The sequence below is a fragment of the Pinus tabuliformis genome, chromosome 4_1, assembly GCF_031772625.1.
Source record: "Pinus tabuliformis cultivar Carrire ecotype Pingquan chromosome 4_1, CPIR1, whole genome shotgun sequence".
Lineage (NCBI taxonomy): Eukaryota > Viridiplantae > Streptophyta > Pinopsida > Pinales > Pinaceae > Pinus > Pinus tabuliformis.
The window spans coordinates 220,341,116-220,356,218 of NC_142303.1; positions in this window are offsets into that span (position 1 = coordinate 220,341,116).

A 15,103-nucleotide genomic window follows, 5' to 3' on the forward strand; every position below is an offset into this window, starting at 1 on the left:
AGTGGTGGTTGTATCAGTCAATGTTGGTCCTCTCAAGAAATACGAGGAGGCTCAAGAAAATGCAAAATTTTTGATCTTGGATGAGGTCAAGGATCATGTGGTCCCACATCTTGCTGAAAAGGAAACAACAAGGGAGATGTGGGAGGCCTTTACAACCTTGTATGAGGGAAATTCCGTCCAATGGAAGGTGTTGCTTGAGAACCATCTAAGACAGTATCAGATGCAGAAGGGAGAAGAAATCGATCACTTCATTCTTAGGTTGCAAGGGATTTGAGACTAGCTAACTTCTGTGGGGTCTACACCAGATCCTAAGTTCATGGTCAGGACTTCCCTTAATGCAATCACTAAATACTAGGAGGACGATGATGAGGATTGTGCCATGAGTGCTCATGCACCTCTGGAGAAGAGGTGGGGTGACATAGAGTTGTAGTCGAGAGGACTACACTGGGGCAGGATCCTTGAGGTGCCCAAACTCTTGGATCACATACGGCTATGGGAGCCCTTAATGACAGTAGTAGATTGTCAAGAGTCAGTTCGCGTGAGAGATGATGGAGCAATAGTGGAAAAGCTAGAGTGCTATAGTCTGAAGCAGCGCATTGGAGGTTGCAGCAGTGTGGGAGGCACATAGTAGATTGCAGCAGCACAGTAGCAATAGAGGGTCAGCACAGATTAGCAACAGAGGTAGCTTCAACATCACAGGGTATCTAGACTAACTAGCATGTAAGCTTTTGGGTGACTTATTTCAGTTGCTTACTTCTCAGCCACTGAGTTGCAGTGCAACAGTTAGCAGTGGCAGTGCTATGGGGAGTATGATGTAGCATATTGAGAGGGAGTTGTAATACAGATGTAGCAGTGATAGTGGCAATGTCATGGGTAGTAGTGCAGGATCTAGCAGTGCAGTGGATGAAGGACAGTAGGACAAGCACCAGTAACACAAAGGACTAATGTCGTGGATCAGTGTGATGCTTCTATTGAGAAGTATTGTTAGAGCACATTCCTCGCTAAGAGGAGTGTTGATTTTGTGTAGTATCGGATGTGCTCTAGCTCCAAAATTTTGTGGAGGGGATAGAATACATAATATCTCCAAGACCCAGAAACCGTTTGGAGAAATTCTGTATGGATTGTGAGTTATTAAAATAATTAATGTTTTAATGGGTTCCTAAGTCTAAACTTAGGAAAATAAATAAATTAATGGGTATTAATAAAAATATGGGCGAGAAGCTTCTAAGAGGCAAGGATCAAGTTTGTTTTAATCTTAGTCGTTGACTAGGGACTTAATCTCAGTCGTTGATTCATCAACAAAAAAGTATAAGAGGAGGCTTGAGGGTCAGTTGGAGACACATCAAGTGATCAAATCAATTCGATTTTTCTAGGGCGTGGTTTGCTGAGAAAATCGAACTAGTGATGTGAGTCGCAGTGAGAGGGGCAGAAGCAAAGATTTGGATTGGAAAGGAGTTCCAAGCCAAATAGTACCAGGCAGAGAGTCATCGCAGAGGCCTACGCAACCCACGAACAGGCTCACACAGTGCTAAAATGGGCCAAGAGGGTCTCTTGCAGTGGCAGTGCAGGATATTCATCAGAAGTTCGAGATTTTGCTCGAGAAGTGAGGTTCTGAGATGGGATGGCTAAATGACAGTCTTCCTCCAGCAAATCAATCCAGCATAAGGGGTGACGTAGTCTCCTATAGGCAAGACGCTGCCCAAGCAGGGATTGTGTTGGGATTTCGCAGTGTTTGTCGGAATCATGCCACTCAATGGATCAGTTATGACTTGGAGAACGAGATCAACCCTCATATGTATTTCTTGTTGTCGTGATTTCTCTGAAAGGTTAGCCGGTGTGAGAGGCAACTTGTTATACTCATATTCTGCTTGCTTAATAATACAAACCCTCTATCCGTTGCACCAATTTCCCGCATTGTGTTTTTCCGGGACGCGTTGTCCAAAAATAACGATGTCCCTTGTGTGTTTGTCCCATCTATTGTTTCAGTTTATGATCTATATGTCAGTGTAGTCTGCAGTAGTGATTTTCATCATTGTTTATAATTAAATAACTTGTTGGATGAAATAACAAGTAGGAGATGATAAACCAGTGACTACAGTAGGATTTCAGTTTGTATAGATTCAGAAATTTTCATAGTCTATGCTCTCTCTTTCCCATTCTAGGAGTCCCCACAAACTCTTGAGCATCCTTGAGTGTATCCTAGACCTCTTGGTTCCTCTTTCCAACAATGGAGTTAGGAATATCCACCTCCTTGTCCTCTTGATGCATCTCCCTGATTTGTTGCATCTGTTGCTCCATGCTCTGTGAAACGTCAGGAATACTTGCACCTAAAATCATGCTCGTATTGGTGACTGTACTCGTGCTCTAACGCTACCCCTGATTTGTTGCTCTACTATGGGAGCCTCTATTGGTTTCTCACTCTGATCTTCAGTTGCTGGGAACTCTTTGGCCCTTCTATATGCCTTGTCCTCCATGAGTTTGACATCCCATTTGACTATAATCCTCTTGGCCCTTGGGATGAAGATCTCGTACGCCTTCGAGGTTTCCCTGTATCCAACAAAGTAACCCCACTCTGCATTATGATCTAGCTTTGAACATGTCTTCCCTGGAATGTGTCATTATGCTAGGCAACCAAATATCTAAAAATGATTGACATCTGGCCTTTTTTCGGTGAAATCTTCCTAGGGTGTCATCTTTCCAAGCGCTCTATGTAGGACCCTATTCTCAATATAAACGGCTATACTACATCCTTATGCCCATAAATAATGTGGTAGATTGTGATCATAAACATCGCTCTCGCTACCTCCAAAATATACGTGTTCTTCCTCTCAACAACCCCATTTTTTTGTGGGTTGTAAGGAACCATCCATTCTCTCTTGATTACTACCCTGGTACAAAACTACTAGAAGCCCTTACTAGTGTACTCTCCTCCATTATCTAATAGAAGAGTTTGAATCCTTTTTCTTGTTACATTCTCCACTAGAGCCTTAAACTCCTTAAAGCGATTGAAACCCTTATCCTTGGTCTTCAAGAAATAGATCCAAGTATTCTTGGAGAAATCATCAATAAAAGTAAAAAATTACTCATACCCTCTAAGATATTTCGATGACATCGACCCCTGTATATTTGTATGTACAAGGCCTAGAATCTCCTGCGATCTATTGTCACTCCTTAGAAACATTGCTTTCACAAACTTTCCCAACACACATACGCTACGCACATCACTGTTCTTTTTTCTCACCTATGGAACACTTTTCGTTATCTCACGAAGCAATCTAAGTGATCCATGATGAATATGTCCCATCCTTTTATGTCATAGCTCTCCCAAATCTCGTGGATTTTTGTAGCTAACTAGTGCCTTGGGTGTGTCCATCTGCAACTTGTATAACCAACTTCTCCTCACCCCAACTACTATAGGTGACCTCCAATCCTCATGTTGTAACAACACTCTAGCCCCCCTAAAAAGAACATCATACCCTTTTTCTTGATGGACTGATTCAAAGATCAATTCCATCCCTAATCATGGCACATGCAACACATCATGGATTGGTATCTACTTTCCATTCTCTCTTTGAAATAGAATAGTCCATCATGCTACAAGATTGCACTTAGACTTGTTCCCCATCTGAATATGGAACTTGATGTCCTCCTCCTTATAGCTGGAAAAGTATTCCATAACTCCTGTCATATAAATTGACGCTCCATTGTCTATATACTAGACACCCAGTGAAGTCAAGCTAGTCAAGAAAGCGATCAAACTGAACTCTTGATCCATCTTGTTGGAGCGCTCATCTACATCAGCTAAAGTTGCAACTTGCTTCTTTTCCTTCCTCTTCCTCCATGGGGCAATCACTAACATAGTGGCCAAATTAGTGACAACCATAGCACTTGACCTTTGATAGGCCCTTCTTCATTTTTCCCCTTTTGAGCTTGGTCCCTTACTAAAACCCTTCTTCACCTTTCCTTTTCATGGCTAGATTGACATTATCTTATTCCTCCTTCACCTTTGGTGCCTTCCCACTGCTACTGGTGCCATTGACTAAGTTGAGCCTCAACTCCTCCTGAGTGAAACCACATCACAGGTGATCTCAATCTAGAAGCTTGTGTCTCCCAGAAACAAATTGGATTAACATATGCCATTCCTTGGTAAACCCATTGAGTGCTACACATATTAGCTCGTCATCACTCGACTTTTCTCCAACTGTAGCTAGTTCATCTCAAAAAGAGTGAACCCTAGTGAGATAATAAATTACCATTAGGGGATTTTTAAGGTCTAAAATGGGCCTCCTAAGAAAAATGTACAACCAAAATGAACTTTATAAGAACCAATAGGATTCAAGATGATGACGTCGACCATGGGGGATGATTCACCATTTTTGGAGTAAAAAAGTACAAAGATTAAAAAATAATAAAATAATAAAACTGCTTTTCCAACTCGTATTTTCAACTTATCTCCCTAATTTTTTACTCAAATTTTGAGAGGGAGTACTCGTTAGAGGAAAAATTTAATTCCTCATCCAAGGAGTACCCATGTTGCACACTTTCGATGGACACTGGTACACGAAAAATGAGAAATACATGAAAAACGTGATTGATCATGTTTTTCATGTATTTCTCATTTTTCGTGTACGAGGGTCCATCGAAAGTATGAAACATGGGTACCCCTTGGATGAGGAATCAAATTCTGCATCCAACGAGTGCTTCCGCTCGAAATTTGAGTAAACACATATGGAGATAAGTTAAAAATATGAGTTGAAAAAATAGTTTTGTCCTTTTTCCCTCTAAAATTTGATGATGTAATATAATCTTATTTTATTATTTCCACTATTATTTTGCAATTTCTTTAGGAGGCCCATTTTAGACCTCAAAAATCCTCTAATGATCCTTTCCCTTCTGCATCTTAATGGTTCTCAGCCTTTCCTTGAGGATATTTTTCCTATTTTCTGAAGGATCCTAGTACAATTTGACGATGGCGTCCCACATCTAATTCATTGTATCCTTCTCTGCGATATGTGGAACGAGATGATCCCTAAATCCATCAAGAATCATCCTCTTTGATTTGGCATTATCCCTCTTGTATTCATGTAACAATATGGGGTATGCTGGTACAACAACATTTGTTGTAGCAAACTCCTTCAGACCAAATTCATCTAATAGGAACAACATTTTGGCCTTCCAAACTCCAAAGTTTGAGGCTCCATCTAACCTTTCCCAATCTCTCAACCATGATGTCATAATCTTTGGAAAATTTTGTGAACTCAAATAAACTGGGGAAATATGAAGAAATCAATCTAGGTAAAAACCCCAATGTGTTTATCTTCCTGAGCCTATGCAAATCTACCTTCTCACCTCATATCTTCTCTAATACCATGTGAAATTTTAATTTTAAATATATTGCTTCAATTACTGGTTGTTATTCTCCTATCTTTTCACATTATTTTTCCACTGCAAAATAGTTACGACAAATACTGAATAAAAAACAATTGCAGCTTCACTAAAAAATAGATACCATAGTTACTGAGAAAATTATGCACACACACACAAATAATGGACACCAATATTTTTGGACCACTGTCCCTGGAAAAACCCCGAAGGGAAAACCAGTGCAGCAGATGAGGGTTTTAATTATTAATTCTTCAGAAAAATATTACAACTGGTTGTCGTGAGATGAAAAACCTCTAGAAAAAATTTTTGATCACTTCTACAAATCTCACTGACCTCCTGGAAGCTATTTGACCCACCAAAACCAATTTGGCCTCCCTCTGAAGATGGATTTGGCTCACACGTGCGACCTAGCTAAGAAACTTGACCCTCCTGGCAATTCGCACTAACTAGGTAAATAATATCGACCTCCACTGGAAGACTTTGACCTCAACTGGAAATTCGATCCTCCTGTGCAAATAGATCTCTCTTATGCGAATTTCCTTGCTCTAGATATTCCCCTCACTGAGAAATTCACATTGCTTGTTTGGGTAACTCATACCCTTGCTGGAGAAACTCGTACCACTGGAAAATCATCCTCTCTCTGTAGAAAAATTGATCTCCAACTCTCCTTGGAAATTTGTAAATAATCTCTCTGACATTCTCTATTGAAACCCCTGTTGTTGATGTCCCTACACTGCCTTTGTGCCCTTGCTATCACTAGAAATTTGTGTCTTGATGTATTCTCCAAATGCCCATTAATTTCCTCTTACAATCTCTCATTGATGAATCAACAGGCATGATCTAATCATATTTAATGGCTAAGATCATATTCACCCCATGAAGTGACTTTTCTGGAATTCTCTAGAGGAATATCGATTTACCCCAATTAATACTGATTAATTAAGTTGTTTCCCTAAGTTAGACCTAGGAAAATTAATTAATTGCTTAATTAAATCTAATTAGGGCCTTTTCTTGCGAAACCAATTTTGGGTATTGGAGAAAATGTGTTCCTTAGCCTCATAGACACAAATTGAGACTAGAACACTTGTCCGGGCTACACAAACTAACAGGCCTCGAGCCTGTGGAGAGGCCAAGGGGTCCGAGAGGGCCTGTGGAGAGGTCGAGAGGGTTGAAAAGGCCTATGGAAGGTCGAGAGGACCTATGGAAAGGGTGAAAGGGATGAGATGGCTTATGGAGAGGCCCAAGAGGACCTATGTGTTAGAAAATTATATATTACAAAGCAATGGAACACATAAAATATTGCAAAAATATAAGCACAGAAAACACATAAAACAAGAGAGACACAGATATACATGGTTCACCCAATTTGGGTTACGTCCACGAAGAAACAACCAGCCCTTCCTTTATATTATCTAGAAAAATGAAGAGATACAACCTACATCAGATCCGTTGAAATTCCCTCTTCGCTCTCACACAATCTCTTCTCTCTTTCTCACTCAGAATACACACACATATCCAACTGCAATACAATTCCCTCATATATAGCAAGGGGTTGCCTTATAGGGAAAAAAAATCCTAAATTAAGCATAAATTATACTGTCAAATCATCCGCCTAATGAACAACTCAGATTGACTATGAAATTACAATATTTTACAAGGCAATTTTACATCTATTTTTAGCTTCAGGGGCACTGCCCCCGAACCCCCACCAAGGGGGGATCATAAAATCATCGTCGCCCCACTTGGACCCCCCTAGCGAAGATTAAACAATGGGCGACATTGCTGCCCCGTTATGAATAGGGGTCCAATGTGGAAATACCTATGAATAAAGAAGATAATCAAGCTCCACACCCAACATTGTGGAGGGTCGAGAGGGATGAGAGAACCTATGGAGGGAAAGAGGTTTGAGAGGGCTTGTGGATGGATGAGAGGGCTAAGAGGGACAATCAGGGCCAAGAGGGTCGAGAGGGTCAAGAGGGTCGAGCAGGACCAAGAGGGTCGAGAAAAGTCGAGAGGACCAAGAAGGGTCCCAAGAGGGTTTGTGGAGGATCGAGAGGGCCAAGAGGGTCGAGCAGGACCAAGAGGGTCAAGCAAAGACGAGAGGACCGAGTAGGGTCCCAAGAGGGTTGAGCAGGGCCAATAGGGCTTGTGGAGGACCTAGAAGGCTGACCAGGCCACGTAGGCCTCATATTTGGAGCACTAAGGGGAGCTATGTATGAAGGCTAAGCAAACTATGGAAAGGAGGTCGAGGAGGGTTTCAGTGGTAAGGACAAGACTTTTTCATGTAAGTTTTGCCTTGTGATTTGGAATTTCAAAGAGAATTCTAAAAGGTCCATCTTCCCTTGTGCGAGAGCCCTAGATTATTGTTGAAGAACTAATAATAATTGTGTTTCTGGACTTAAATTTTGTGTTTACTGTACATGATCTGATTTTTGGTTTTGTAAGTTCTAGTGTGAAAAAATTGTTTCTAGTTAGGCACATTATTATGTTTCAATTTATTAGTTAAATTGATATTGTTACTAGATCTGGTGTGTGTGTGTGTGTGTGCACTGAGTCTATTTCCCAAAATATAAAATTGTATCAAAGCATGATCTCTGAGAAGGGAAGTTGGATATGAGATTTTCACAGGTAACAACTCTAAGAGGGAGTTGTGGGAGTTGTTGCAGGTAGTTGTAGTGTTTTGATAATCAATTTAACAAACATGATATGAATTAAATAATAATTAAGTTATTGAAGAGAGATGTCCCAAAGGACATGATTATTTGTGAAGGGGAACCTTGCCTAATATATAAGTAGGGCTCTCAATGTAGCATTCAATCAATTCAGTCATTCTATCATCTATCATTATATATATATATATTATTTACAATACATTTGTGCATTTTACATTGTAAGTACATACAAGCACTATTTGTTTGTTACAACCAATAGAGAGTTGGATAAGTATGGAAGATTGTTTTTGTGGGCCATGAAGGCCATGATCAATAGGCATGGTGAGATGGAGAAAATTGTTCACACAAGAAGTTATGCAAAATTGCAACCTAGCACGTAGACAAAGAGAAATGGATGATAGATTCATTCATCAGATGTGTTAGGACCTTGAGAGGAGATGAACATGAGAATGAGCGATTCACTATGATATAGGTGTGAAGGTCTTGTGAAGAGATTTGAGCTTCTAAGGGATGAGTAAGGGCTAGGTTTTTTCTTGTCATAGGAGAGGGCTAAGAAGTTAGGATCAAGATGGTCATAGGGCTAAGATAGAAATTGGAGATCCAAGTGAGAAACTTGGAGTGAAGGTCAAGAAAAGACCTTGAGGGCTGAGAAATCCTGCGATCTGGAGTCATAAAGACTTAGGATTTAGAGGGAGTGACTAGGCTCAGGAGGGATTTAGTCTTCAAAGGGTGTCAATAACATAAATACAATCTTCATGTTTAGGAAGTCATGGTACACGATGGCCATGCAAGATGATCAAGAGTGGGAGGCTTCTAGGAGAAGGATTTCTTTGAAGAAGGGCCCTTGTCATAAAACATTGTTCTCCACCAACAACAACATCGTCCCACCAGCGCCTTAGATCGAATCTTCTCTGCTCCCCCAGCCCCAGCAACTGAAGAATCTGAGCTCCTATGGCTCTGCGCAATCACTATGTGAGCGAGATCAGCTCCTCCTCGCCACTATGTCACTCCTTCCTGGTTCGAAAAGATGATGTGGCTCTGCGTGTGCCTAATCTTCCCCTCTTTTCTTTTGCGTGGGTTCCTCCTAGCTACTGCGTCACCCTCACCTGGCTCATAATGTTGACGCAGGCACTGCGTGAGCCTTTGCGTCACCTCTTATGCACTGCGTCACTCTCCCTTTGTGTCTTTGGCTCTAGAACAGCGTTGTCACTCGAGACAACTGCCTTTCTGCAGCAAATTCTTTGGATCTCCCAGTTGGTGTCTTTGGTTTCTTATGATCTACAATGCATTGATACCATGTGAAAAATTCTGAATCTACACATCAGAAATCCTACTACAATCACTTATTTATCATCTCCTGCTTGTTTTTACATTCAAAAAGTTATTTAATTATTTAAACAGTGATGAAAACACTATTGCAGATTACACATACATACAGATCATGAAATAAAATGGAACGAGGCAAATACACAAGGGACACCATTATTTTTGGACAAACATACCCAGAAAAACCCAATGCAGGAAAACGGTTGTAGCAGCACTGAGGGTTTTCTATTGTTAAGTAGTTCTGAATACAACTCTGGATGCCCTCTCGACTATCCAGTTAAAGAGATAAAAATATAGTAACAGAAAACTAAGTGATATTACCTCACTTCACCCGGAAAAATCTCTCCGTTCTGGCAACTGGACTGGCTGTCCCCAGCTACAACTATGCTTGCCTGTCGCAGTAGCTACGTGGGCCTATGTAGAGCACACTCAGACACGTGCTACCTCCTAGACCTATGACATTAGCCTTCCCGACTGATCCTGCTACTCCCCGACAAAATTTGGATTTCTGTTGGAGGGTGGCTCTACCCCAGCGCTGGGAATGTGTGGGCCCTTCCTGGCCCAGCGCCAGTCTCCCTTGGTCTGCACTGCCTCGTCTGGCGTCTCTCTGCCTCTCTCTATTGTGTATTCGAGGTCCTGGAGAAGATTTTCCAACATCAACTATCTTTGTCGCTCTGTTGCAACAAATCACTTGTTCAATTTTCTCAGCAAACCTTGTCCCAAAAAAATCAAACTGACTGATCTCTCAAGTGTATCTCCAACTAACCCTCAAGCCTCCTCTTATACTTTTCTTGTTGATGAATCAACAGTTGTGATTAAGCCCCTAATTGATGGCTAAGATTAAAACAGAATAGATCCTCATCACTTAGAAGTTTCTCACCCATATTCTTAATAATACCCATTAATATTTTTATTTTCCTAAGTTTAGACTTAGGAACCCATTAAAAATATTAATTATTTTAATAAATCCTCATCCGGGTGGAATTTATCCAAACAATTTCTGGGATCTAGAGATATCATGTATTCTAGCCCCTCCACAAAATTTTGGAGCTAGATCACATCGGATGCTACCCAAAATCAACACTCCCTCTTAGCGAGGAATGTGCTCTAGTAATACTTCTCAACATAAGTACTACATTGATCCACTGCATCAGTGCTCTGTGCTACTGATGCTTGGCCTGATGCCCTTCATTCACATCATTGATGCTTCCTGTACTGCTCCCCATGACTCTTCCACTGCCATTGCTACATCTATACTATAGCTCCCTCTTAAATGCTGCATCATGCTACCCATAGCACTGCCACTGCTAACTACTACACTGCAACTCAGTTGCTGAGAAGTAAGCAACTAAAACTTCACCCAAAACTGGCATGATGGTTAGTCTGGATGCCTCATAAGGCTGAAGCTACCTCTGTTTCTAATATGTTTTGACCCTCTGTTTCTATTGCGCTGCTGCAAACTACTATGTGCCTCTCGCACTGCTACAACATCCACTGCGTTGCCTCAGACTTTGGCACTCTAGCATTTCCACTGTCGCTCCATTACACCTCGTTCCAACCTACACCCGTCATTTTTGTACTGTCATTAAGGGCTCCCATAGCCGTATGTGATCCAAGAGTTTTGGCACCTCAAGGATTCTTCCCATCATGCAATCCTCTCGTCTACAACTCCATGTCGCCCCACCTCTTCTCCAGAGGCGCATGAGCATTGATGGCACAATTGTCATCCTTGCCTTCACTGTCAGCTTTGGCAGGAGCAGCCTTCGATTCAAAAGCTTCCTCCTTGCCCTTCTTCTAGGGGCACTGAGTGGCATAATGTCCATGTTCCCCACACTTGAAGCATCTGACCTTGGAAATATCCTTCTTCTAACACTTTTACTACTCTTGTTTTCCCAATGATGCGAGAGCTGCATCCTCCTCCTCCTCCTTCTTGACCTGGGCTCTTTTGGCACTACCCGCCACCTTGGTCAACCTCTTGATCTCTTCTTGTCGAAGAGCTGTCCACAGCTCCTCCCAACTGGCAAGAGTCTCTCTGCCCAAGATACTTTGGAAAAATGTCTCCTAGTCCTCAGTCGCTGCATCCAGGGCAATCCTGACCATGAACTCAGGATCTAGTGTAGACCCTGCGGAAGTCAACTGGTCTCTAATCCCTTGCAACCTGAGGAGGAATGGATCGATCTCTTCTCCCTTCTGCATCTGCACCTGTCTCAGCTAATTTTCTAATAGCATATTCCATTGGATGGAAGTGCCTTGTTACAAGGTGGTCAGTGTTTCCCACATCTTCCTTGTTGTGTCCTTCTCAACAATGTGTGGGACCACGTGATCTTTTACCCTGTCTAGAATCATGCATTTAGCCTTCACCTGGGCCTCCCGTACTTCTGCAGCGGATCAGCATCGATCGGAACAACAACTACTTTCAAGGCACAGTCCTTGATGCGATGTTTGTCTAGGATTTCCATGATCCGGGCCTTCCAGGTGACAAAATTGGATGCTCCATCCAATTTGTCTTGATCCCTCAGTCCAATGATTGCCATCTCCGCTTAAAAATAGGATTGGTTCTCTTCTCCCTCTCCTGTTGCTAAGCAACACTCAGATCTAGATTTATTTGGCGCTAGAAATCCTCTAAGGAACAAGCTCCTATAGACTCCCTCTAAGTCCTAATTTCCTTCACAGAAATCCTCCAGCCAAATGTCGAATCACTCCTCTCTAATTCTCCTTTTTTGTTGCAACCTAGATCTAGATTTCTTTAGCTAGAAATCTGTCAAGGCAGTGACTCCCTCTACCTCAGCTTTGTCTTCACAGACATTGTTCTGCACCAACAACAGTAGCATCGCACCAGCTCCTCAGATCGAATCTTCTCTACTCCCCCAGCCCCGACAACTGAAGAATTTGATTTCCATTGGCTCTGCGCAATCAGTGTGTGCGCTGGATCAGCTCCCCCTAGCCACTATGTCACTCCTTCCTAGTTTGGAAAGATGACGTGGTTGTGTTAGCCTGATCTTCCCCTCTCTACTTATGTGTTGGCCTAGACAGCTGACACAATTACTGTGTGGGTTCCTCCCAGCTACTATGTCACCATCACCTAGCTCAGAATGTTGACGCAAGCACTGTGTGAGCCTCTGCGTCACCTCTTCTACACTGCGTCACTCTCCCTCTACGTCTCTGGCTCTGGAACAATGTTGTCACTCGGGACAGCTTCCTTTCTGCAGCAAATTCTCTGGATCTCCCGACTGGTGTCTTCAGTTTCCTATGATCTGCAATGCTCTGATACCATGTGAAAATTTCTAAATCTACACATCAGAAATCCTACTGCAATCATTGGTTTATCATCTCCTACTTGTTTTTACATTCAACAAGTTATTTAATTATTTAAACAGCGATGAAAACACTATTGCATACTACAAATACATACAGATCATGAACTAAAATGGAACGAGCCAAATACACAAGGGACACCGTTATTTTTGGACAAATGTCCCAGAAAACCCAATGCGGGAAAACCGGTGCAACAACTCTGAGGGTTTTCTATTATTAAGCAATAGTTCTGAATACAACTCTAGATTCCCTCTTGGCTATCCAGTTACAGAGATAAAAATATATTGGCAGAAACCTAAGTGAGATTACCTCACTTCACCCAGAAAAATCTCTCTGTTTCGACAACTAGACTAGTTGCCCCCGGCTACAACTGTGCTGCCCCTTCGCAGTAGCTATGTGGGCCTGCGTGGAGCACACTGGGACACTGCGTCAACACTGCGCTACCTCCTCTGCCACCTAGAGCTCTGATGTCAGCCTTCTCGGTTGATCCTGCTACTCCCTGGCTGAATTTGGATTTCTGCTGGAGGGTGGCTCTACCCCAGCGTTGGAAATGCGTGGGCCCTTCCTGGCCTAGCATCAATCTCCCTTGGTCTGCATTGTCTCCTTTGGCGTCTCTCTGCCTCTCTCTGTTTTATTTGAGGTCCTAGAGAAGATCCTCCAACCTCAACTATCCCTACCCCTCTGCTGCAACAGATCACTTGTTCGATTTTCTCAGCAAACCCGGCCCCAAAAAAATCGAACTGACTGATCTCTCAATGGTATCTCAACTGACCCTCAAGCCTCCTCTTATGCTTTTCCTGTTGATGAATCAACTGTTGAGATTAAGTCCCTAATCAACAACTAATATTAAAACAGAATTGATCTTCGTCACTTAGAAGTTTCTCACCCGTATTCTTATTAATTCCCATTAATATTTTTATTTTCCTAAGTTTAGACTTAGGAACCCATTAAAGATATTAATTATTTTAATAACTCCTCATCCGGGTGGAATTTCTCCAAATGATTTATGGGTTCTAGAGATCTCATGTATTCTAGCCCCTCCACAAAATTTCGAAGCTAGAGCACATCTGATGCTACCCAAAATCAACAGCTTATGGGTTGATGATTCATGGGAAACATGGTTATCTTAAGTATTTTCTTTTTACATATGGTAATGAAATGATGTTAGGGTCATATTAATACTTTTTTATAATGTACTATTATAAGATGGTCCAAACAAATTTTTGAATAAGATTGTCAACACCAACATGAAAACCACTAATTTGTATTCCTATGATATTTTAGATGTTAATGGAAAAAATGGCTTATATCTTCATATTCGTTTGCTCCTCTATACAAACTTATTTTATTATTTTAACATCAATATGGATTTTTCAGATTTATATCAAAGGTGAATGGTCATCCAATACTAAAAATTCAAGTTTCCTAACATCATTATTAGGGTGTAAACTTTCGATAGCCCTATTACTGAAAGATAAAAGGAAGAAGCGATGTGCCTACACCGCTCTCAACCTTAAAACCCCTATATAAAACCCTAAAAAGTGGGAAGGGGATTAAGGTATGGACAAGAGACAAGCCTAGCGAACTCTTCTACATAAAATGAGGCTATTCGTGAAACTATCTCAGAAATAGACACCATGAAGAGCCCTTTCTTATTGTTAAGAGTGTTTCCTATGTTAGATTTTGGTAGCAGCGGACAGGTATTCTAGTCTCTATGGTGTATAAGAGGCCAAGGAACACAAGATCTTTAGAACCCATAAAAGGTTTCAGAAGAAATACCTTAGAAACACCTCAATTAGATTAATTGACCAATAACTAAATATTTCCCTAAGTCTAACTTAGGAAAATTGGTTAGTTAAATCAAATTAATTGAGGAAAATCGATTTTTCTCTAGAGACTTCCAGAAAAGTCATTTGATGGAGTCAAGATGATCTTAGCCATCGATTGTGATTAGATCATAGTTGTTGGTTACTCAATGGAAGATTACAAGAGCAATTCAATGGGTTTTGGAGAAGACACACAAAACACTTAAGCAAATTGATTTATCCAGTTGCAGTGATTCAAAAAGGATGCAGTTGAAGCAGAGGGAGAAACCAATAGTGGGGCTTTTAGCAATGAGAATTTCCAGCATTCCAGTGACAAGAAGGGAGGCTGAAATTTCCAGTAGAGGAGGTTGATTCAACTAGTGCGAGTAGCCAATTTCCTCAATGCGTGTAGCAGGAGCAATATTTTTCCTTCCAGTTTCTAAAAGAATTTATTGAGGAGGTGTGACTAGCTTCAGGAAGCAGAGGGAGACATATTGATTTACAGGTAAGTGACCCCAGAGGATGTGTGAATTTTCCAGAGCCACTAGTGCACATTTATGGGCAAGAGTGCGAGTTCCACAGAGGAGTGTGAGTTGGCTA